Source organism: Ochotona curzoniae, unplaced genomic scaffold (assembly GCF_017591425.1).
Source record: "Ochotona curzoniae isolate NIBS_2020 unplaced genomic scaffold, NIBS_Ocur_1.0 contig_4148, whole genome shotgun sequence".
NCBI lineage: Eukaryota > Metazoa > Chordata > Mammalia > Lagomorpha > Ochotonidae > Ochotona > Ochotona curzoniae.
The window spans coordinates 8,100,561-8,128,126 of NW_024466146.1; positions in this window are offsets into that span (position 1 = coordinate 8,100,561).

Below are 27,566 nucleotides of genomic sequence, written 5' to 3' on the forward strand. Positions count from 1 at the left end.
CTGAAATGGCTTTCCAGACATATCGTTTCTGTCCTTGCTAATGTGAATATGTTATCAAATGTTCAAGAAATGTTAGCAGTCCCACTATTTTAAATTTCTAAAGGATCCTTATGACCATGTGGGCATATTGAGGATGAGAAATAAAAGAAGATGGCTTCATGTCTAGAAAAAATGTATGGAATTATTTTCTATGAAATACTAATCTAGTGTTTGTAAAATGTGTCTTGGATATTGTGAAAGTGATCTATATATTTTTAAAAGCACCATTAATTTGATTTTTCAGTTGCCCCAACAACATTCTGTTTGGTTCAAAATAAGCTGCACATGAATTTTGTTTTCTACTTTACAAGACACTGAAAGTTCAACCTTTGATAAGTCGATAAGCAAAAATATTTACAAGTATTGCTACCCCATATAGTTATAGATATTGCATAATATACTTTCAAATTAAATTAACATATAAAATCCTTCATTGTGTGTTATAAATATCTCACAATAATTAAATCTTGAAATAAAATTTAGAAAGGAAGGAGAAATGTGCATGGGAATATAAGATTGATAAATGTGGCTCTAACTTATAATGTGTTTTTATTTGCCCCATCATTTTAACTGCCTTATGTCCTTTGCCTCATTATTCATCACTATACTCCTATTAGCAGTGGTGACACTTCTCACCTTAAAGGACAGTACATTTTGCAAAAGAGTCCATGTAAAAGTTGGGCTTGCTTCGGAAATTTCAGAAAATCCAGGCACTACTCCAAATCCATTAGGTTACCCTGAAAACCACTTATACAGTGAGTCTCAAGACACCGTTGGCTACGATGCTGAGCCTATCAATTCACCAATTTTGGCAGAGTAGGAGCCAAACCTAAGATTAGCTAGGCTGACATCTGACACATAGTGACTGCCAGATCTGCCCTGGCTTTGTCTCACTCACCAAGAACATCGATTACTCTTTCTTAGGTCATTTTGTATAGCTGATCTTTTATACATGCTCTTCTTTTCCAAGTCGCAGAAATTAATGTTGGCAGCAGTTTCATGTAGGCTAATTAAATAGTTAATTCATCCAGCTTCCTTCCTCCTTCAAAGAGTGCTTTTCTCCTCAGGGTAGTGTTAACAGCTCAGCCCTTTCCTTGCAACTCCTCAGGAAATGATTGTGTTAGTTCAATTTTTTTCAAGCCTCCTGAGTGCTTTCAAACTGTATTTCAAGCATCTCTGTGTCTCATTCCTGAGAGGAAGTAACTGAAGATGAGTGACCCAGGACAGGTGAGAGTAATTGCTGGCACTGCAGTAGCCCTGAGCAGTCGTAACAGTGCTAGTGACTGGAGACAAACACCCACTTTGGAAAGTTGACTCCACGCGGTACTTATGTTACCCTCTCTGCTTTTTGTAAATGGACTGTGAGACACCACACCTATAAATTGTGAATACTCTTAAATCAAACCCACTTTCAGGGTGAGAGCTTATTTGTAGGGACGGCTGTGTAATTCTTTATATATCTAAAACAAATTGTTAGTAGTTATATACTACTACAGTTTCATTGACTTTGTGACCATTGTAAAATTTAACGTACCTGAGTGCAATTAAACATCTTTTCACGTGATAGTTATTTATAGAGCTTTCTGATTCTCCTGTTGGACTACGGCTGGCTCACTGACTCTCGGTTGAGCTCGTTATTTCAGCAAAACCACCAAGCTTTCACTATGCTGTAAATTAAAAACATGTTATATCAAAAAACAATAAATAAGATACTTTGCTGAAGCTTTAATTATTCTTTGAGAATAATGAGGTAATTCTAAAGGAGTTGAATCCTTTTATTTTTTCGAGTAATTATTGGAAAACTGTATAAACTATGCATTTGGAATAGTGATGTATTTTACATGATATGCTATGAAAAAATAAGTAAGTAAAAATGAAGCATTCATTAGATTAAATTTTACTCTGTTTAAAAGCAGGGAACCTGATCATTACAAATGAATCAGAAGCAAAATTTTTAAAGTAGCATCTTTTATTCCAACCCAGATTCAATTGGAGTAGTAGAATATGAAGGATGTTTGCAGGATTTGTTGTGAAGAATTGGCTTACACAATATTGGATTTAGCCAAATATGTCAAAATCCATAGGACAATCAGTAACTAAACATCATTAGTTTTTGTGGCATCCCAACTAATTTGGTTAGTTTTACCTACGTTAATTGAGATAATTTCCCATCATTAAGAGTCAACAGATTTTGAGATTCAAATGTATCCGCAAAATGCCCACACAGCAGCACCTTCGTTAGTGTCAGACTGCGTCCCTGGGGACTACAGCCTAACACGGGTGTCGTATCAATAAATCCATCACATACGTGGAAACCACACCTTCCCTGAAAACGATCACAGTGTCAAATGTGAAGCTTTCCCTGACATTCTCATTGCTCATGTTCTTCTGTTTTCCTCAGAAGATCAGCACGATGAGCCACACTGCTGAGTCCTTTAAATCTATCTCTTTGTTTTTTGTTTTTGCTTTCCAAAATTATGGGAAAAAATGACCCGTTATTTTTTCTGAGGAATGCTTTTTACCCCTAACATATTTCTAAAATGACAGCAGTTATTATATTTTTTTCTTTTCAAACTTAACTATTTTTACATACTGATATTGATCTGTACTTTGTATTTATGGCTATTTCAATTTTTTTTTTATTCTTTAGCAGCAAGAAATGATCCTGAAATTTTTTGTCTTCTGTTTTGAGTGTTGACTGAGATTGGAATCCCTGGGTTAATGTTGTATGACCTGGTTCAATATATAAGATTATTACACAGCAAGAATTACCATTCTCTTTGCCTTTACATCCCTGCCAACTCATGACATCATTACGCTTTTAAAATTCCTATTATTGCTGTAACAATTACCACAATTGAGTTGCTGAAAGCAAAACACATTTATCCTCTAAGAGTTTTGGAGACTGCAATTCTGATGTCAGCTTCAATGGGAAAACATTTAAGATATAAGTAGGACTGCATTCCTCCAGATGCTTGGAGAAGAAAAAAACATTTCCTTGAGTTTTTGAGCTTGTAGGCTTCTAAATTTCCTGGCCTGGGGCCCCATCCTCCATTTTCAAAGTTCATCACTCCAAACTATTTCCATCATAGTATAATCTCTTCCTCTTTCCTTTTTTCTTCTTTCTTTCTTTTTTCTTTCTCTCTTTCTTTCCTTCTTTCTTTCTTTCTTTCTTTCTATCTTTCTCTCTTTCTTTCTTTCTTTCTTTCTTTTTTCTCTTTCCTTCCTTCCTTCCTTCTCTTTTTTCGTTCTCTCTTTCTCTCCTTTTCTTTCTTTTTTTTTAAAAAAAGATTTATTTATTTTCATTAGAAAGGCAGATTTACAGAGGGAAAGAGGAACAGAGAGAAAGATCCTCCATCCACTGGTTCACTCCGTAAGTGGCTACAATGGTTGGAGCTGAGCTCATCTGAAGCCAGGAGCCAGGAGCTTCTTCTGGGTCTCCCACATGGGTGCAGGATCTCAAGGCTTTGGCCATCCTCTACTGCTTTCCAAGACTACAAGCAGGAAGCTGGATAGTAGTGGAACAGCCAGGACATAAACTGATGCCCATAACGGATCCCAGCCCTTGCAAGGGTTTAGTCACTGAGGAAGCCACCACAGCAGTCCTAATCTTTTCCTCTTTCATAGTCAAATGCTGCCCCATCACCCTAAGGACATTTGTTACACTCAAATCATACTCTATTATCTAGGACAATTTCTTCATGTCCAAATACTTAATTTAATTACATCTGCAAATTCCTTTTTTGCTATAAAATGTTGCCATTAAAGGTTGTGGGGATTAGGTATGAGTATCTTCTTGGAGAGTGCAAAGGTCGTTACTCAGCCTACAACATACACTTTCTGCCAGGCTCGTATATGGTACAAAAACACATATTGATGTGCTTTTTAAAAGATGTATTTTATTTTTTATGGGAAAGTTAGATATATAGAGAGAGGAGAGACAGAGACAGAAAGATCATCCATCTGTTGATTCACTCCCCAAGCAGACTCAAAAGCTGTTGCTGCGCTAATCTGGAGCCAAGAGCCTGGAGCTTCTTCCAGGTCTCCCATGCAGGTATGGGGTCCCAAGGCTTTGGGCCATCATCAACTGCTTTTCTATGCCACAAGCAGGGAGCTGGATGGGAAATGGGGCTGTCAGGATTAGAACTTGCGCCCATATGGGATCCCAGAGTGTGCAACAGTGAGGACTTAGTGGCTAGGTTACGGTACAGGATCCTTATATTGCTGTTTTTTGTTTGTTTTTGTACTATTATTATCATTTTATGATACAGTTTCATAGGCCATGGGGGTTTTTCTGGCCTCCTTTCAAAGTCCCCTCCCTAAATCCGCACCCCCCAGAGTTTCCCTATATGATTATTATAGTATAGCACTTCATGAACAATCATATGTCCATCATTGCAAGCATAGACAATTGCAGATGTTAGGAGCCACAGACTTATGGGCCTTAGACTTGGCATGCCTGACAACCTGTTGCATTGCAAAGCCTGCCTTGGGCAAGCAGGGCCACATCAAGCAGGATATTAGGCCAGAACAAACTGTGTAAAACAAGCAGAATAGAACCTCCACCCTTGTTCCTGTTCAGATGATCAGTTCCTCCCCTGTTTCAATATAGATGATTAGTTCCTCCTGTTTCAATAAATAATTAGTTCCTTCCCTGTTTCAGTGAAGATAATTATTTCCAGGAAGCTCCTCCCCTTCCCCTCCTCCCCTAGAGAAGAAGGTATATATATGAGGAGTAAAATAAAGAGCATGAGGCACTCTTCCACCAAGTACATGTGTCTGTGTGTTTCTTGGGCCAGCAGCCGGGGGACTAGCAGCCCAGCATTCCCAGTCCACACTCAGGGTTGAGGGTCGTGTCCTGCAGGTCAGGACAGGTGGAGAGTACAACATCCTATTGTCAAGATATAGTTTACAGTTTCATTGGAAGTCTGTCTTTGATCTAGATGTAGAAATGCGTACTGAATTATATCCTCTCATCTGGATATGACCATCTCCATTGCACAGTTACTATACAGCCCCTTAAATGAAAAGCCACAGTACAAAACCAACAACAGGAAGAAAAATGGAAATTTACAACACCATGAAGTTAGATAACATGCTTCTGGATATGATGTAGTCTTTATTACACAGTTACTATACATCCCCTTAAATGGAAAGCCACAAAACCAAATAAACAACAGAAAAAAAAAAGAAATTAAAAATACCATGCCCCTGAATGACTAATATGTTGCTGGGGAAATGAAAATTAAGAATCTTCTTGAAGAAAATGATGCTACTGCATGATCAATGGTTATCAGATTCATCTCCTTGGAGCAGGTAACTAATCTGTCACCCACAGTTCTACAATTTAATTTTACTTCTTTTGGTTGTTATACAGGTCTTTATTTGCAGGCACTTGTGCCACTCCCTCCAGGGAGTTCCAGGTCTGGGTTCTTATGTTAGATTTCCACCATGATCTCTGTAGCCCCAGCTCCTGGCTCACCACTCTCCACCTCCTGTGATACCATGCTTAGGCTACACTGTTGTCTGTATAACCTTTCTACCACTTCCTGTTAGAGCAGTTCCCAGGATTAAGGACACACCAAAAGCCCAATAAAGCTAGGTTGTTGGTGGTCCTGATCTTGCCAGAATTTGTTGGCCATTAGGCCTGGAGCCACATGGACCTATATTGACCTGTACTGTGCTGAAGTCAGTATTATTTTCCATGTGAGACCATTGCAGTGCACCTAGCTCAGTGAGTTTGCTCCCAGCTCAGTGTGTTTGCAGCTCACTATAGTTCCTGTAGTCTTAATGCTTTTGCCACAATGTAAAAAATGATGTCTGATGTGCCACTTCAGTTCTTGATCTGCTGGCCTTCAGGTCTGAGGGCTGTGCAGAACTATCTGGGGTGGAACCTGTAGGATGTCACGTTGTTGCAGTTTTCCCTGAGCCAGAAAGGAGTTCACTTCCAGTTCAGTGCATGCTCAGTCCTGTCCCATAGCCTTTGTCTCCCTACACAAAATGTCAACCGATTCTGCTCTAGAGGGTGGACTGGGCTGTGAAATCCACTTGTTCCCTTCGGCTCTGCCTCTGCTCCTGGTCAAATCAAACAGACTAGCAGGACAAGCAGTTCTTTGTGTTCACCTCCTGAGCTCCCAGTGAAAATCTCCTCCCAACTTGTTGCTGGTGGAGCTCCAGCTGCCAGTGGAGTTCAAATCGCCGCTTGCTGAATGCTGCTGTGGTATCAGTCACTGCAACACCTCACTGTTGTGTCCACTGCTTCCCCATGTCTGTCAGTTTCCAGGTTTCCCTCTGCTGTCATTCTGTCCTCTCCTATTTCCTGAAATGTGCTCTCTGCTTCACACTGGCTAATGTTCCTCTCTCTGCTTAAATGTGTCCTTACCCTATTCCGCCATCTTGATCTTCAGTTATTGCTGTGTTTTTAATACGGATTTCTCTGTATACTAATTAACCTGAACATCCACTCTGTATTGCCCCTTCTATGGAATGAGTGTTTGCATGTGAATATTTGTTTTTAATTGAAATGTCAGATATGTACATGGGGTATCAACTTGTTATTAATTTTATGTACGAAATATATTATCTTTCAGGTTATGACTCATATTTTGTTTTTAATGCTATGTTTTGATGAATATAAAAGAGTCTAATTTGAATGGAATCATAACTATCTTATCCTTTTTAGCTAATGTAAGAAATGTTTCATTTTCAAAACTTGTAAACATATTGTACCATTAAAACATTTAACTTTTTTATGTTACCTGTAATGCAAATTTATGTTTTATTTGTGATATAAATAGTATTTATTTGCCTCATTTTTTGAGTCATGGATGATCACCTATCTCAAAACCATCTAATATATTATTTACTCTGTGCTTCATAATCTCATATCCTTGTGAATCAAGCTCCTCTGCAAATACAGTTGTCTTTCTAGGTTCTGTGTCTTCTTCCATTGACTAGAGCACTATGTCAGCACTTGAGGATCTAAGATTTATGATAGTCTCCGTCTGTCCTAGAGCAAAGGCAACATGTGGGTCATATTTAGGAAACTCTTATTATTTTCCTTCCAAAAATATTCTAAAATATTTTGTCAAGTTATATGAAAATCATGGTTCTATTTGATCAGTTAGGAGGAATCCATGCTGCTAATATACAACATGCTTGGGAGGCAGAGAAGATCCAGATTTTGGTTTCTAAATTTGTCCTGGTCCAACCTGGACTATTAAGGTCTTTATTTGATGCAAGTAAACAGTGAATAAAAGGTTTTTCTTTCTGCTACGCCTCCTAAAAACAGATAATGGATGAATAATATTAATAAATCAGTGTGTTAATGTCATGATTATATTTAATCTCACTAATCATCAATATCCACTTTTAAGTATTCTTTAAATAAACTTCTAATAGGTTGTACAATTTTCTTTATGTGTTTTACATGCATTTTGCTAAATGTATTACTAGGTAGTCACATTTTTGTTACTTTCTAAGTATCATATTAAAACTATTTTTATCTAAATAAAAAAATTCTATTTCATGTAAGTATAACTGAGTTTTACACATTTTTCTCATATATAGAGTTTTGATAAACTCCTGTCTAAAAATGTATCTGGATTATTTTAATTTTAATGTGTACATTAGCATTATATTTGAATAATTGTTTTAATTTCTGCAAATGCTTATACTCTTTGTTTTGTTTCTATATTTTTAACATTTTCGATATAAAAGGACTTAAGAAAATTTGTGAAAAGAAACAAGATCATCATTTGAAAGAGAATCCTGTTCTCCCATATTCATTGCTGACATATTTACAGTAACCAAAATGTTGAAGCAAAATAATGACCCATCAATGGTTGAATGAATTAAAAATGTGGCATAAATACAGAGTGGAGTATATTTCTGCCATAAAAAAAAACAGTTAAATCCTGATATTTGTGGCAAAATGAATGGAATTGGTAATTTCATGTCAGGTGAAATAACCAGGTGTCTCTGGAAGTTAGAAAAGGTCGGGGAAGCTCAGGGAAGGCTAGATTCTTACACAGAGGTGTCGTTATACACAGAAGGGCTGTGCAGCACAGAGGAATAACCATAACTCATGCGATATACAATATTCCTGTTTAAAGCTTTAAACCCAAAGAAGAGATAAAGAAATGACTACGGCTGCTTGGATGAGTCTATTAAGATATACGTCAATGTGGAAAAGCTGCATTCTATCTCTTCAAACGTACAATTATTACAGGCTAATCCCAAATTTTTGAATAAATTCCTCAATAACAAAAATGGAAAATAAAAATTTTATTTCTCAACATAAGCCTCATCAAAGTCAACTTATTTTACAAGGGATGATATTAGCCATTTAGTGTATCCATAAACAACTGAGGATTCTAGAAATTAAGCATTAACAATTAAGTCATCTTACTTTTATTAGCTAAAGAAAAATAAGTGCCTTTTAAGGATTTTTTTTTAAAAGACTAGGAAACAAAAAAGCTAAAGGGAACAACATCAGGTCTGCAAGATGAATGCCTGGTGGCTTTCCAGTAAAACGCCCCTTGGCTGATGAGGGGACTGAGTAGGAGAAGCACTCAGTGAGTGTTCCCCTGGGTTTTCTTCTAAAGCTTTGTCTGACTTTTCCAAAAGACTCCCACAGTGAGCAGCTATCACTGTTCTTTGGCATTTAGAAAGCCAGAAAGCAGCATGCTTTGAGCATCTTCAGAAACTGTAAGCATGAACTAAGCGTTGACTAGTCTTGTTTGACTTCAATTGGGCCGATCTTGTCTCCAGGCAGTCATCGTTTTGGTCGTGCTTGGTTTTGGAATCATACTGAGAAACACATGTGCCATGTCCTGTTCCAACTCCTTAAAGAAATGCTTTAGGGTCTTGATCTAAGTTGCATTAAAAAGTCCACAGTAAGTTCTGCTTTTGTCTGAGGCTGATCCAGGAGCAACAGTTAGGGCTGCTGTATAGCAGAAAGTGCGTTCTATGTTATTTTTGCAATAGAATTGCTCAAGCTGAAAGTAACTGACATGTCTACGACATAGGTTGTTTCTTCTGTTAAATTTTGGTTATCCTGAAATAGGATGTGACTAGAATTATCTTTCCTTACAATTCTATGTGAATGGTGTACATCATTTTCTATGTTGTCCTTTCCCTTCTTCAAGTGAATTAATCATTTATAAACTATTTAAGCTATTGTCTCCATAAACTTTTTTTAAATATTAGCGTTTTTTTTACCATTTTATACTCAAATTTCAGATGTGATTAAAGTTTGCAATGTTCAATATATTTCTTCTTACAGAAAGTCAGCAGAATAATGTAGTGTAAAATCATTGAACTTCAACAACAGTCTGAATTTCACATGCTTGTTTTTTCACTTACATTTTTCTTTGTGCCCCTTCATTCACTCATATAGATAGTTTTTCTGTGATATCCTTACACATTGAATTGCCTGGATCATAATTGTGCATCTGACAAGCTGAAATAATGCAAAATCCTTTAGAATTTAAAGCATTTTCATCATGTAGAAAGCTTCCTCATATTTCATATCAGCTAATTTCATCTCATTCGTGAACAGCTTCTATACTGAAATTTTCGCCAAAATCAGTTTTGCTTGCCTTGACATTTCATAAAACAGAATAATGTAGTATTATTCTATTGTGTTCATTTTCTTTAACGCAGCATAATGTCTGCGGGCAGTATTTATGATGTTACCTGAAGTGTGCTTTGATTGCTAGAGAAATTCATATTGATTGACTCTTGAAATTATCCCAATATAGTAGTCTCAAAGTAAGCACTACATGATTACAAAGATTGATTTGACCACAAATTTGCTGCATTTGATATAATCCTGAAGAAGTATATATATATATATATATATATATGTGCGTGTGTGTGTGTGTGTGTGTGTGTGCTTGTGTGTCTTTGTCTTAAAAGTGATAAAAAAAGCAATAGTTTTTTTTAAAGATTTATTTTTATTATTTTTTTATTGGAAAGGCAGATATACAGAGAGGAGAGATAGAGAGGAAGATCTTCCGTCCGATGATTCACTCCCCAAGTGAGCGCAATGGCCGATGCTATGCCAATCCGAAGCCAGGAGCCTCTTCCAGGTCTCCCACGCGGGTGCAGGGTCCCAAAGCTTTGGGCTGTCCTCGACTGCTTTCCTAGGCCACAGGCAGGGAGCTGGAAGGGAAGTGGGGCTGCTGGGATAGAACCGGTGCCCATATGGGATCCCGGCCGTGCAAGGCAAGGACCTTAACCACTGCGCCACCGTGCCGGGCACAAAAGCAATAGTTTTAAATGAAAATATCAGAAAATATATTTGCTATTTAGAACTAGGCAAAAGTTTTTCAAAAGAAACAGTTAATCATATTTGAAAAATAAATTTTAACCAAAATGAAATCCTTGATTATCAAAAGATACTATTAAGAAAATGAATAGATCAGCCAATTATTGCTGCAAAAATACATCAAAATTCATAAAGAAGCATCTGTCACTGTGACATCATGTCTCAAGCTGCCACTTGCAAGCTGATAATCTTTATCAGAAGAATGGTCCAAGTCCCAGCTGCTCTATTTCAGATCCAGGTTTAAGCTAATCCCGTGAAAAGGCAGTGGAAGATGCCCAAACTTGCTTGTGCCCCTGCCACCCACACAAGACACACAGCCGGGGCCGGGCTAGGGTAAGCTGTTGCCATTATTTGGGAGAGAACCATTAGATGAAAGATTCCTTTCCAGCTCTTTCTGTCTCTCTTTTAAATAAACAAATCTTAAAAAGAGCATATATAACAAGCAACACCTGTGCACAGTATTTCAGTAAGTTTTCAATTCAATCATAAAAGAAAAAGAAACTCGACAAAAATGTCAAAATGGGGAAGAGTAATTTCACAAAGACCAATATCAATAAGCACATGCAATACTGTTCTAGGTCATTTGTCCAGTGGAAAACATCACCCTATGTGCTACTCTCATGGGTCTTATGGAATACCACTCACCTCTTACTCTAACATTTAAAACTAGAATAAGAGACCACATCATGTGTTGGCAACAGTGTGGGGTAAGCAAAGTTCTCACGTAGCACACAAGGCTGTAAAATGATAGAAACCCCTTGCAAAGTGTTATGGCACTTTCTTTAAATTTTCTGATTGGCAGTTTTTTATGAAACTATGTGAACATTAGGCTGTGGCCTTGAATTTCATGTGAAGAGCAAAGGAAAAGCTTATCATTTCACGGAAGATTTATGTTCCTAACAGCTATATTTACATTAACTCATAACCGGAAGCAGCCTATGCAGCTATTTTTAGGAAATCAGATAAATTCTATTATATTTATATATAAGAAACTACTTGACAATAAAAATAAGTATAGATGCATTCAGCTACATGGATGGATCACAACTACTTTGAATCAAAGAAATCTCTCACAAATGATAGATTATACCATTTATGATATTTAATATATGGCACATAAAAATTATAACTGGTTGTTTCAAGGAGCTGAAGGGAGAAATGTATATTTACTGAAAACAGTTGTGAGGAAAATCACTCGATGATAGTTCTGTTTTGTAGCTAAAGCTTGTCCATATATATGACTTAGAATATTATATTTTACAGTCACACATAAATATATATTTCTAATACTTATATTTCCAATATATTTCTTATATATATATATTATAAATAGAAATATATATATTTTTGAGTTTTATGTTCAATGATAGTGAAGAACTCACTTGTTTTGACACTGAAACAGATTCAAGCCTTAGCCATGCCTCAGATTATTTCTTCTGTTGCATTTCAGCTTCCCTTGCCTTTTCTTAGTTTTTCACTTGTAAATCCTAGCGTGTATCTTATCTTCTTCTAAAATAATAGAGCTAAAAGTTTGTTAGTGGTTTAGTTGAAAGAATAACCTCAGCAACAGAGTGCAACAGTACCTTAATTTTCATTTCAGAAGACATTCTCACCGCACACAAAAGGGTCTTGGTTAAGAAGTTAATCAAGATGTTCCAAACTTCCCTATCCAAGTGATGAGCAAATAATCAAATGCTAAACTGTCACTTTCTTCTTTGAAGTTTGAAAAAAAAGTTGCATAAGGACAAAAATGTGTGCTCCATATTCATTCTAACAGCAATGCTCTGATTAGCATCTTCTCTAATTCTAACTCTCCCAAAGACTGCAGATAAAAATCAGCATTCATTTGAAAATCATGTTAGTGGTTGATTTAATGGCTCTTTATGTGTGTGAATGCACAGAAAGCAAGTATTCACTGGGTTCATAGATCTCTCTATTCTCCCTACTAGACTGCTTATCTCAGAAGAGCAGGTACATAGCAGAGCCGGTTTTGGTTTGTTCTTGTTGTTTCGTTTTGTTTTGTTTTCTGTTCTCGGACTCAATATATACCTTAAAAATCACCAGACATGCAGCTAGCCATCAGTAAATATTTCTTGAATGAAAAGAAGTGTAGAATGAGATCAATAGCATAGGCAAAGGTCATGTTACATTGCCTATTACAGATCACAGTATATAGATTTATTTATTTTTCACCATTAGATTGTTAGAAGCAGGAGTGATGTAACCACTTCTTAAAAGTCAACTCAATATATGCTTTACATGTTTTTAAAATTCTACACTTGATTCTCATAGAAGATTTTAAATATTTAAGAGATGGCTAAATCTTCAACTTGCAAGTGCCAGGATTCCACATGGATATTACTTCATCTCTGAATTGCTCCACTTCCCATCCAGGTCCCTGCTTGTGGCCTGGGAAAGCAGTAGAAGACAGCCCAAAGCCTTGGGACCCTGCACCTGTGTGGGAGAGCCTGAGGAAGCTCCTGGCTCCCAGCTTAAGTTCAGCTCAAACCTGGCTGTTGTGGCCATTTGGGGAGTGAACCAGTAGATGGAAGATCTTTTTGTTTCTCCTTCTCTCTGTAAATTTACCTTCCCAATAAAAATAATTAAACCTTTATAAAATGAAATTAAACTTATCTGTAAATCAGAAAATGATGGATTAATGAGACGTAGCAAAGAAAGCAAAAGACAAAGGGTTTAAAGATACTCAAATTTTATCAATTTCCTTGAAATATGATTTTTAAAATATTAATATAAATGAAAATGATCATATTAAACACCTATGGGAGAGCAAAGATCTTCCAACTCACCACAGTTCAATTCCTAGAAAATGCCTTTGGGAGTTAGTCAACTATTGTTTGATTTATTAGGTTAATTCTTTTTCCTTTCTGAATGCAGGTCAATCTCATTAGACTTAAGTGGAACCTCAGGATCCTTTTGCTTGCATTTTCCCAATACCTAAGGAGCCTGAGCATTTTTCACATGTGTATTAACCATTTGAATTTGTTATTTTGAAAAATATATGTTGATTTTCCTTTCCCATTTCTTCACAGAACTGTTTGTTTGCTGTTGTTGAGTGTCTGAAGCTGTAGATCCTGGACATTAGTAGTCCCCCCTATCAGTGATGTAATGTACAAAGATTTTCTTGCATTCTGTTGGTTGCTTCTTCACTTTGTTGGTCATTTCCTTGACTGTGCAGAAGCTTCTTCATTTGATGTAGTCCCATTTGTTTGTTTTGACAATGACTGCCTGTGGTTTTGGTGTGAGTTTTTTTAACAAGTCGCTGACAACACCTGTATCTTATAGAGTGCTTCCTCTGTTTTTCTCTAATAGTTTGATGGATTTTTGTCCTTGATCCATTACAGCTGATTTTTTTTTTTTATAAAGTGATAGGTAAGGGTTTTGCTTCTTACTTCAGCAGGCTAATATCCAATTGTCCCAATAGTATTTGTTGAATATCCTATGTTCTCTCTGATATAAATGTAAAGTATAAGATACATAGATATACAGGTAAGCATGAGTATAAACATATTCTCTTAGATGCATTGCATAATGGAGACTAGTATACTGAGAGCGAAGATGTGTTGCAGTACAACTCTGCTGGATAAAAACTGGACTCCCGATGAACCTGTTAAATATAACTTAACAATTTGATGCTTTGATGCTAGACTTTTCTAACGTTGCCTATATGTACAACCTCATGAAATACTTAAATAGCAGAATGTTGGACTTGTGACTGTTGCTGAAGGACTATTATTTATAATATTTTGGGGGAAAACATGCAAGGAGGGGGAGAATAGGGAGGGAGTAAAGGTGGGTGGAGATGGAATTTGTACTGAAATAAAACTGCCCTTTTCTCAAACTATAGAACATGTATGACTCAGAATCTCCATGATACAGGCACTGTAAACACTCTTCAAAAACAGGCTCTTCAAACACTCCTAAGTTGGACACATCCTGACAGTACTATCTAGAAAGTTGTTTTATCATGAGTTAGGCCATGCCATTCTGATCTCTGTTAGTCCATTTTTACCAACTCAGTGGTACTCAAAAAGAAACAAGCAAGAAAAGCAAAATGAGGCAAAGAAAATATATAATGGTTATTTTTGCTTGAGGAAAACAGATGTGGTAAATACGTTTGTTCTTTTCTTTTTTTTTAACGATTTATTTTATTTTTATTGGAAAGGCAGATATACAGAGAGGAGAGACAGAGAGGAAGATCTTCCGTCCGATGATTCACTCCTCAAGTGAGCGCAACGGCCGATGCAATGCCGGTCCAAAGCCAGGAGACTCTTCCTGGTCTCCCACACGGGTGCAGGGTCCCAAAGCTTTGGGCCATCCTCGACTGCTTTCCCAGGCCACAGGCAGGGAGCTGGAAGGGAAGTGGAGCTGCCGGGGTTAGAACCGGCACCCATATGGGATTCCAGGTGTGCAAGGCGAGGACCTTAACCACTGCGCCATCGCACCGGACCCTGTTCTTTTACTTTCAATCAAATTACAGATATCCTGCAAATTTTCTATCATGATTTTAAAGAACACAGAAGCTGGAGTTTGAATCAGAGGCTCAAATTCTTGATCTTGAAACAAAAAGTGTGGCTCTGGGAAGGGTCATGAAGAGCTGTAATAGAAAACCCATTTCTTCATCAGTGAAATTAGAATAATTATTTTAAAGTGCTTATCACAGCAACTGTACAAATAAGACAATCAATAAATGGTAGCTATTACTTTTATAGCAAATTAACTCTGTAAGATATTGTCTAGTAAATCAATATATATTTTAAAATGTATTTAATGCAAGAAGAGAATTGTTGACTTAAATACAAAGTGAATTTAAGGTAGAGAAAACACAGATGCTTTTAGCTGAGATATTTTATAATTCTTTACAGATTTTTCTCTGTGGTTAAAAAAAGGCTTAAGCGACTGAGGGAAGATGGCCGACGTAGGAGAAAGGCTATGAGGGAGAGTTCAGTGAGAGAAGGTTAGAGTGCTGCAGAGGCAGCGAAGAGGAGCGGCAGGAAACCGTAGGGAGAGGTCCGTGAAACTCCCTGGGACAGTGTGGAGCCAAAAAGTTCCACACAACTCGGAAGAACAACGAGAACGGAGCAGGGCAAAGGTAGAGAAGCCGACATCCCACTCCAGACCTGCTGAGTCACCTTTGAGAGCGGCCTGACGGGAGACGCGGCCAGCTTGGAGACAGGGAAATCGGAGGGATTGTCGCCGGCGGAATTCTTCAACAACAGCAGAAGCAGACTGCAGCAGCCGGACTTTGGTGAGCTGGGGATTAACGTGGCAGCCTCCGCATTCCCCACCCCCTGCTGAGGCTCCAGCCTCTGAGAACACAAGGGGCGCAACCTGAAACTGTCAGGTCTGTGCCTTGGGAACAGCGGTGCGTGTTGGTGGCTGAAAAGGTCCCGGGAAAGCGCCTCAGATCTTCCTGCGCTAAGTGGGCCAGTGCATCTCAGCGCGCGGAGGCTGCTGGTGGGAGTCTGGAATCCCCGACACCCTGAAACCCTGTGGGTGGGCGACAGCACCAGGAGGACTCTGAGCGCCGCGCCGGGCTGGGCTAGGCGGTCCCGCCTGCAGCAGCCGCCTCCGTAGCGCAGGAGTCAGGAGGGTGCTGAACTGGGAAGTGTAGCGCTGTGTGTCCCTGACACGCAGATGCCACTCCCATAGTGTGAACTGTCCATTCCTCGCCTCCCACCCCGCAGTCCTGAGTGTAGGCGACACACCGGGAGAGCTCTGAAATCTCCTGTGCCACACTGGCACTGTGCGATCCCGCTGAGAAGTTATTTTAACAGGGCGCCTGGGTCACACCTCCTCTACGGTCCTGTGAGGAGGAGCCACACACACACCACGAGTGGTGGAATCACTGCACAAGAGCCACGCCCAGAAAGTGCCTCAACCACAGTCTTGTGTGTGGGAGACACACCAGGCGGGCTCTGAAAAACCCTGCAGTCCCTGACAAGGAGAACGCAGGGAGAAAGCACATAAAACCTTCTACGTCCTGTGGATTCCCGTGCAGGGGGCGCGCCCAGAGAGCGCCTCCATCCCTCCACGCCCTGCGGTGGCACACCTGTAGAAGAGGTGCCCAGAGTGTGCCTGGAATCCACTGGGCCCCCAAGGTGGTGCTCTACAGCCCCGGGCCCTGAGAACGCACCAACGGTGCCTTGAAAATTACCACGCCCGGCAACACCACGCTTGCAGGCTCCAATCTCTACAGGAAAGCACCTGACAGCCCCTCAACACACGGGTCCATTTGCCTTACCAGAATACACCAACGCAATGGGAAAAACCACTAGAAAGAGCTGTGCTCCAGATGAAAGAGCCAGCACCCCACCAAACATGGGCCAAAAGCCATTATCAATATCGGCGATGCGAGATGAAGACATGGACGTGTTACCAGCAAAGGAATTGATGAAAATAATGCTAAAATTTCTCAGAGACGTGGACACAAAGCTGGAAGACTACCAGAACCGCATAATCACCGAAATACAACAAATCAAAACCAAACTGGATGCCCAAGAGAATAAAATTGAAAGCCTCATCAACAGAATAAATGCGGCAGAGGAAAGGATCTCTGAAACAGAAGACACACAAAATGAAAGTGCCCAGCGAATTAAACAGCTAGAGACAAACCTCAGCAAAACTAATAAAATGATGCAAGAGATGAAGGATTACCTTAGAAAATTGAATATTCGGATCATCGGCCTCCCCGAGGGAGTAGAAAGAGAATCTGGGATGCAAGCAGTGCTTGATGAAATTATACAGGAAAACTTCCAAAACACTTGGAACACGAATCCACCCCGCATACAGGATGGACAGAGAACTCCCAACAGACATGATCCAAAGAGATCTTCACCCAGACACACGGTGCTCAAGTTCTACTCCAATGAAGACAAAGAAGGAATCCTGAGACAAGTACGAAGTAGAGAAAAGATCACATACAGGGGAAAACCCATCAGAATTACTGCTGACTTCTCCGAAGAGACCCTACAAGCAAGGAGAGAATGGACAAAGATCTTCCAAGTCCTGAAACAAAACAACTGTCAACCAAAAATAATCTACCCAGCAAAGATCTCATTTGTATTTGAGAACGAAATCAGATACTTCAATAGCAAAGAAAAACTAGAAGAATATGTCTACACAAAACCAGCCCTGCAAAGTCTCCTTAGAAATGCGCTAGTCCCGGACAAAAAGGAGGCAAATCACAAACAAAGTTGGCAAATAAGAAGGTCTCCAAACTAAAGGCCGCACAAACAAGACAACTACATAGGCAACAACACATACACAACACAAACACATGGCAGGGCAAAATTGCAACCTCTCAATTTTAACTCTCAACACAAATGGTCTAAATTCACCAATCAAAAGACAGAGATTAATAGAATGGATCATCAAACAAGACCCAACCATCTGTTGCCTACAAGAAACGCATCTAACCAGAAAGGATGCAAAGAAACTGAAAGTGAAGGGATGGAAAAAGATATTTCACGCTAATGGACGAGAAAAAAAAGCTGGGGTAGCTATCCTAATTTCAGACGAGATAGATTTCATTCTAACTAACATCAAAAGAGACAGGGAAGGCCATTTTATACTGGTGAAAGGAATGATCCATCAAGAAGCAATCACCATCATTAATGTTTATGCACCGAATCTTAATGCACCTAGTTACGTAAAGCAATTACTTACAGACTTAAGGGAAGACATAGACACCCGCACAATTCTTGTAGGCGATCTCAACACACCTCTAACAACAATGGACCGGTCTACGAAACAAAAACTCAACAAAGAAACAACAGAGCTCACACAAACAATAGAACAACTGGACTTAGTAGACATATATAGAACTTTTTATCCTAAGGCCACAGACTATACATTCTTCTCAGCGGTGCATGGCACCTTCTCCAGAATCGACCACATGATAGGACATAAAGCGAATCTAAACAACTTCCAAAACATTAGTATCATACCATGTACCCTCTCAGACCACCATGGGATGAAACTGGAAATCAACAACTCAAAACTCCCCAAGAAGTATACGCACTCTTGGAAATTGAACAATATGCTATTAAACGAACATTGGGTCAGAGAAGAAATCAAAGATGAGATCAAAAAATTTATGGAAACCAATGAAAACTCTGATACAACATTCCAAAACTTGTGGGACACCGCCAAAGCAGTGCTACGAGGTAGATTCATCGCAATCGGAGCGCATGTCAAGGCCCAAGAAAGACGCCAAATACAGGAACTAACCTCACACCTCCAGGATCTGGAAAAACAGCAGCAGAAGAGTCCCACGCACAATAGGAAACAAGAAATCATCAAAACAAGGGAGGAGATAAACCAAATAGAAATCAAAAAAACTATACATAAAATCAACAAATCAAAAAGTTGGTTTTTTGAGAAAATAAACAAAATAGACACTCCACTGGCCCGATTGACCAAAAAAAAACAAGAGAAAGTGAGAATTAATAGCATTAAAGATGAAAAAGGCAACATAACAACAGACACTGCAATCATTAAGAAAATAATTAGAAATTACTACAAAGAACTGTACTCCCACAAATTTGAGGACCACCAAGAAATAGAAAAGTTCTTGGACTCCCACCACTTACCAAAACTCAGTCCGGAGGCAACTGCAGAATTAAATAAACCCATAACCGAGGTAGAGATTGAAACAGTCATCAAGGATCTCCCAACGAAAAAAAGCCCAGGCCCAGACGGCTTCACTACAGAATTCTACAAAACATTCCGAACAGAACTAACCCCAATCCTCTACAAGCTCTTCAAAACAATAGAGGAGGAAGCAACCCTCCCAAACTCATTCTATGAAGCCAACATCACCTTAATCCCAAAACCGGACAGAGAACCATCAGAGAAGGAAAACTACAGACCTATTTCTCTGATGAACATTGATGCTAAAATTCTCAACAAAATCCTAGCCAATAGAATTCAAAAAATCATCAGACAGATCATTCATCCGGATCAAGTAGGATTCATCCCTGGGATGCAGGGATGGTTCAACATTCGGAAATCCATAAATGTTATAAACCATATCCAAAAACAGCAAAACAAGAACCACATAATAGTTTCAATAGATGCAGAAAAAGCTTTCGACAAAATCCAACACCTCTTCATGCTAAAAACTCTAGCCAAAGTAGGCATAGATGGGAAAATCCACAACATAATCAAAGCAATTTATGAAAAACCCAACGCCAGTATCATACTGAATGGAGAAAAGCTAGAACCCTTCCCACTGAGATCTGGAACAAGACAAGGGTGCCCGCTATCACCACTGCTATTCAACATAGTCCTAGAGGTACTTGCAGAGGCCATAAGACAAGAAAAAGAAATCAAAGGCATACGTATAGGAAACGAAGAAGTCAAGCTTTCACTATATGCAGATGACATAATCCTATACATAGAAAAACCAGGAGACTCAATACAGAAACTGCTAGAACTTATACGAGAGTTTGGCAGAGTGGCGGGGTACAAAATTAACGAACGAAAATCAACAGCCATAGTGTACGCAAATAACACCAAGATGGAAGAAGATCTAACCAACAGGATACCATTCAAAATAGCAGAGAGAAGTATGAAGTATTTGGGAATAAATCTAACCAAAAGCGTAGGAGACCTATTCGAAGAAAACTACAAACTATTTAAAAAGGAAATTGAACAAAACCTCAAAAGATGGAATAACATCCCGTGCTCCTGGATAGGCAAAATCAATATCATTAAAATGTCTATACTACCACAAGCAATATACATTTTCAATGCAATTCCAATCAAATTGCCCAAAACATTCTTCACGGAACTGGATACAATGATTCAAAAGTTCATCTGGAAGCACAAAAAACCACGAATAGCTAGAACCATCCTGAAAAATAAGAAGTCAGCAGGGGGAATCACAATCCCGGACCTCTGGACATACTATAGAGCAGTGGTTATCAAAACAGCCTGGTACTGGCACAAAGACAGAAAGGAAGATCAATGGAATAGAATAGAAGCACCAAAAGGGAACCCACACAAATACAGCCAATTAATCTTTGACAAAAAGACCAATGACAGCTCAAGCAAGTGGGAAGGCCTCTTTGGTAAATGTTGTTGGGACAACTGGCTGATAGCCTGTAGAAACAAAAAAATAGACCCACATCTATCACCATACACTAAGATCCAATCTACATGGATAAAAGACCTAAACCTACATCCAGAAACCTTCAAACTCTTGCAAGAAAATGTAGGAAATACCCTGCAAGACCTAGGAGTAGGTCCCGACTTTCTAAGAAGGACACCAAAAGCAATAGCAGTTGAGAACAGAATAAACAAATGGGACCTCATCAAACTAAGAAGCTTCTGTACAGCAAGGGAAACAATCAACAAAGTAAAAAAGCAACCCACAGAGTGGGAGAAGATCTTTGCACACGATATAGGCGATAGGGGGCTAATTTCCAGGATATATAAAGAACTTCAAAACAACCAAAAAACCAAAACAAACAAGCCACTCAAGAAATGGGCACGGGAAATGGGCAAACATTTCACAAAGGAACAAGTCCAAATGGCAAACAAACATATGAAAAAATGTTCCAGCTCCCTAGCAATAAGGGAAATCCAAATTAAAACATCGATGAGGTACCACCTAACACCAGTAAGATTGGCCCACATAAACAAGAACACCAACGACGCTTGCTGGCGAGGATGCGGGGAAAAGGGAACCCTACTCCACTGCTGGTGGAGCTGCAAATTGGTACAGCCTTTATGGAAATCAGTCTGGAGAACACTCAAACAACTCAAAATCTGCATACCATATGACCCAGCAATAGCACTCCTAGGAATATATCCAAAACACCTGTTTTACGACAAACCAACATGCATCCCTATGTTCATTGCAGCACAATCAGTAATTGCAAAAACATGGAAGCAACCGAAATGCCCATCAGCAGAAGATTGGATAAGAAAGCTTTGGTTCATCTACTCCATGGAATACTACTCAGCTATTAAAAAAAACAAAATGCAGTTCTTTGTGGCTAAATGGGTACAACTGGAAACTATAATGCTAAGGGAAATGAGCGAATCCCAAAAGATTAGATACCACATGTTTGCCTTGATTTAACCTGTAATTTTTTGTTTGGTTGTTTGTTATTTTTTTTTTTTTTTTTTGAACCTGTCATTGATACTGTCTCAACCCAGATGTTTCGAAGAAGGGAACTTGCATTATTTTTAACATATTGTTTACCCAATACTATGTCAATTAATTCCATAATGTTGTATATTGATACTGTGGCCTCGTTGGGGCTTTTAACTGACTGGATCTTTACTCTGTTAGACCTATTTTCAGACCATAGAAGGTCTCCCCAAGAGGCCACTGAACTTATCTGGACAATAAGACGCTGAACTTTATGCTAGGCATGTGTCTGCAAGCAATGAATCTCAACCGAACTTGAACTATGGTTATGCAACAAGGTGGAGGAATCCACCATGGGGGGAGGGGTATGGGAGGGGTGGGGGGAATCCCTAGCGCCTATGAAACTGTACTACACAATACAATGTAAGCAACAATAATAAAAAAAAAAAAAAAAAAAAAAAAAAAAAAAAAAAAAAAAAAAAAAAAAAAAAAAAAAATAAAAAAAGGCTTAAGCTACATTATAAATTAAACAATGTAAGTTATTTCATTTTCATACCGATTATTACTGAATAAAGCCGCAGCATTCACTTCTGTCTCCTAACAACTTACAATTTAATTTAATAATTCTATCTCTGTCATTCACAGGTTAGTAATACATTTTCTTCAGGGAAAATTTGTCAGTATACGATACGATTCAAAACACACTAATAATCATATTGGTGTTTGTAAAATATTAACTTATTTTAAAGTAAAAATGAAAGGTGTGTCCAAAAGCCTACAAGTTATCCAATATGAAAGAAGGAGCTTTTCTAGGAAAATTAAAAATCCCTTTTTGAAATTATGAGGAATACAGAGTAATGGGCACAGCTTAGATGATTTTATCACAATGCTCTCCATCCTTTTTTCTTTAAGATGCATGGTACAAGGAGAAAAAATAGTAAGTACTCATTGCTTCTCAAAGAATCTTAAACAGAGACTCACAAATTGAGTCCTGAATTCAATGAAGAATTTCTTTTCTTATACACAGATCACTCGAATGGGTTAGTTTACTTTCAAGGTTTATAGGAGTCCAAATTGAAAAGCAAACAAAAAATTATTGAAACTTTTCACTTCTCTGTTTGGGAGAAAATATTCAAAATATCAACACTAATGAAATGAGTCAAAACAGTGGTGGGGTGAGGTTGGCAGAATGAAAGATTTCTGACCTGCTGCCTCACTCCCCAAAATGGTCATAAAAGCTGTGGTTGGGCTGTGACAAAGCCAGGAGCCAGGAACTCCATCCTGGTCTCCTACTTGAGTAGAATAGGCCCCAAAATTTGAGCCATCCTGAAATGCTTTTCAAGGCACAACAGCCGGATTGTGTCACACACAGAGGATCCAGGACTTAAACAGCCTTTCTGATATTGGATAACACTGTTGTCATTTCAGGTGGCACCTCGGGCCACTGCACCATGATGTGGGTCCAAGAGTGACTTTATTTTGAATCAATTTCAGATTAGTAGTCTGCAGACAAATGGCATGTTCTAGGATTTTCCTGCTTATGAATGGTTGAGCATGAAATCAGCACATAGATATTGCATCTATATGAGTGGCAGTAATACCAAAGAAAATCTGTTATGGTCATCCATTATCATGAATTCCTCACTTTCTAACATTAAACTCTCAAGTACCAAGGAAAAAAAAAGAAATAGAATGCAAGTATATTTATCTAATATCTACATATATAAAGCATGTATTAAAATATTAGGAATCATTAACATTTGAAATTAAAATATAAACATTAGGAAGAACCAATCAGCACTTAATATCCCTAGTTCAGCATTATTCTAAAATTAAAAGTCAACAGAAGCAGGATTCTGGGTGGATAACAGTGGGAGGTAAATTTTTAGGTATTTTTAAGCATCAATACCTTCAAAACTACTTATTCAAAGGACTGGAGGAAACTTGAAAGAAACCAAGAATTAAGTCATGTCCAGGGCCTTGTTCTGACTTTAAGATAAATCTTAGGACCCAGGGGCGTGGCCTAGTGGCTAGGGTCCTCGCCTTGAACGCGCCCAGATCCCATATGGGTGCCAGTTCTGGTCCCGCCAGCTCCACTTCCCATCCAGCTCCCTGCTTGTTACCTGGTAAAGCAGTCGAGGACAGCCCAAAGCTTTGGGACACTGCACCCATGTGGGATACCCAGAAGAAGTTCCTGGATCCTGGTTTCGGACTGGTATAGCATCGGCCGTTGCGCTCACTTGGGGAGTGAATCATTGGATGTAAGATCTTCCTCCCTGTCTCTCCTCCTCTCTGTTTATCTGACTTTCCAATAAATAAATAAATCTTTTTTTTAAAAAAGCTAAATCTTAGATTCTGTGGATAAGCAATTACTCAATTGCATTACTACTAATGTTTCTCTCTCTCTTATTCTCAAAGAAATTATTTAACTCCACAAAGTAGAGAACAATAGCCCTGACAATTAAGTCAATGAAACCTGACCAATATTCACTCAAAGATGCATCTAAACATTTATTTAAAACAAATGAAAAACAACCTCTCCAAGCGCAAATATTTCCCAAGTTTTGCCTTCCTCAATTTGGGTATGAGCTTTTACATGTCCATATTTTTTCAATAATCAGAATGGAAGTGACCTGTATTAGTAGTCAGGAAGCTGGAGTTCCTTTCTTGGCTGCTAATGTGACATAAGCCTTGGGAATGAAGCACTGCTTCCTAAAACATCATAAAATTGTAATATCATGTGCTTGTGACCAGAACTGAAAGTTAAATATTTCAAAACGTTACTTGAGACTCAGATGAATTCCATAACAAGAACTAAACAAATTCTGTTCTTCTCTGGGTGTCTAATTTTTGGTTTCCATTTCCTTTCTCCTCATGCACATCGACAAGATGCTAAATAACACGCCAACAATGCTCTAATTTAAAAATAACCAGGGCAGATGATTTCAAGCCTTAGTTTTAGCTGCTTGAGCCACACAGCTGCCGTTTCCCATGATTTTCTTTTTCTGAAAGAACTGATCGTTAATAGTCTTTATGTCATCTCCATATTCGTTAGACACATGACTGTATCAGCAAATCTTGGTTTCCTTATGTTCTGTAGGACAGAGTAGCTAAAGTTCTGGATGGTACATCACCTTGTCTTTATGAAGTGAAAAACAATGTCTGCCTTTTTTTTTTTTTTTTGGTTAAAAGTCTAGGAGTACCTATTATTATTATAATATTGTAATCATTATTATTAACAAACAAAAGTTTGTTGCAGAACTATTGGAAGGGCTGTGTGTTGGGGGTCCTGGGCAGAGGCTATGTGGGTGGGCTTGCCAGCCCTTTCTTTCTTATCACGAGGCACTGGTTAAGACCCTCCTTATATGTGTTTTTTCAGTGCTTTTCTTTTATGCTTATCTGAGCTTACACCTCTACTCTTCAGTGTAGCATTGCTCTCATGCTCAGTTATTCATAACTTCCTTACAAGTAGATCTATTTCTAGTCAGCATATTCCTTGTCAGACCTAATTTTAACATTTGATCTGATTGTTTCTAGAATGTGAGAAAGTACAGCAACTGCTTCATGAGGATCAAAAGGATCCATCACTACTTAAGACAGGATCACTCATAAGATGATAAGTATCTTATGACTGATTCTCTACAGTATTAAAAAAAAAAAAAAACTCTCATTCGAAACTTGGCAGTTTTTGTTGGTGGTAAGAACTGATATGCCCTGCTGAAGAAACCCAGATACATTATTCTGCAAATACTAACAGGACTCTGTTAACAGTGAGCTTATTTGTAATTATTGGTTACTTCTATGTACTTCTCTTAAACTAGTTGCCTAGTCTTCGTTGCCTAGACATAGCCCTTATCCCTTTGTGGCCTCAATTACTGAACAAAAACTATCGGTGTGATACCCTAGTGGCTAAAGTCCTCGCCTTTCATGCATTGGCATTGCATATGGGTTCCAGTTCTAATTCTGGTGGCCCCACTTCCCATCCAGCTCCTGGCTTATTGGCTTGGAAAGTAGTTGAGAATGGCCCAAAGCCTTGGGACTCTGCACCCACATAGGAAACCTGGGAGAAACTCCTGGCTCCTGGCTTCAGATTGGTGCAGCTTGGCCATTGCGACTGCTAGGGGAGTGAATCAATGGATGGAAGAGGTCTTTCCTCTTCTCTGTATGTCTGAATTTCCAATAAAAAAAAATAGAATAAATATATTTTTAAAATTCAACTAGTTTCAATAATTCCTTATATGGTACTGTTTCTTATAAATCTTTTTTTCTCTGAATACAATCCATTTTCACTATAACTTTTAACATAAGACCCTCTGTTTGGAAATAAGATACACATACAGTGGAGATACTATGTTCTTGGAGAATCAAGATGGCGGAATAGGGTAAGGACACGTTTAAATGGACCGAGAAACATTTAATCAGCATGAAACAGAGAGGACACATGTCAGGAAATAGGAGAGGACAGAACAACAGCAGAGGGGTAACCTAGAGGCTGACAGACACAGGAAAGCAGCAAAAACAACGGTGTGATGTTGCAGTGACATATTCCAGACACATTCAGCTAATGGCGATCTGAACTCCACCAGCAGCCAGAACTCCACCAGCAACCAGGTGGGAAGGGACTTTCTCTGGAAGCTTGGGAGGTGAACCCAGACAAAGAACTGTCTGTCCTGCTGGTCCATTTGATTTGACCAGGAGCAGAGACAGAGCCACAGATCCCAGACGGACATTGCGAGAACAGGATGGATTTCATAGCCCAGTAAGACCCTCTAGAGCCGAATTGGGAGCCATTTCGCTTAAGGAGGCAAAGGTAAGGGAAAGGACTGAGTATACGGTGAACTGGAAGTGAACCCATTTCTAACTCAGTGAACTGCAGCAACATGGCATTCTACAGGTTCCACCCAAGATAGTTCTGGATAGCCCTCAGACCTGACGGCCAGCAGATCAAGAACTCAAGTAGTGGCACATCAGGCGTCATTTTGTACAGTGTGGCAAAAACTTTAGAACTGCAGGGGAAAACAGTGAACTGCGCATGTGCTGAGCTCCTGAGAATTCACTGAGCTCAATGCATTGACCTGGTTCCACAGGAAAACAATACTGACTATGGCAACATATAGGTCAAAATAGGTCTGTGTGTCTCTCAGACCTAACGTCCAACGGATTCTAGCAAGATCAGCACCACCAAAAACCTAGCCTGCTGTCTCCCTAATCCTGGGACCTGCTCCAACCAGAAGTGGGAGAAAGGTTGCAGAGAAAACAGTGCAACCTCAACATGACATCAAAGGAGGTAGAGAGTGGTGAGCCAGGAGTTGGGGCTTTGGAGACCATGGTGCAAATCTATCAGAAGAACCAAGACCGGGAACTTGCTGGAGGGAGTGGCACAGGTGCCTGCAAGCCAAGAGCTGTGTACTCTGTTCTTCTTGATGTTGTACTTCTTTGTGTTTTTAGTTACCTTAACCCTCAGTAAAAATATTATATATATTTATTTATTATGAATATATACATAACTATATATACTTACATATATTTATATAATATATTTAATTATATATATTTATGGAATATTGTGTCACATTTCCCTTTTCTCTTTTATGCTTTAATAAGCAGTGTTCAATTTATTTTTAAGATTTATTAATTTTTAGAACTAGCCATCATCATATGTAGAAATCATGTGAAAATATACCAGTTTGTCCTTAAAACAAGAATATTAATACCATGTAATATGGGACAATGAGAAGAGAGATTTAATGTCATGCAGATGATATTATTTCCTGAAGAAAATATTTGTAATAATATAAAATCCAAAATGAAATCCTTACTTCCTATCTCTACGTAATAATTTTCACATGACAGAAGATATGATATTTGTATTTCTATGTCTGGCTTATTTTACTTAGCATGGTACTCCCCAGCTCCATCCGTTTTGTTTTTTCTGAACTACAGGGATTTGATTCTTTTGCATGTGAATATTCCATGATATACATATAAAATTTCCCTTATCCGAGTGTTGGTTGATGGGTGTCTAATTTGATTGAATATATCTTCTATTGTGAATTGACTGCTATAAATATA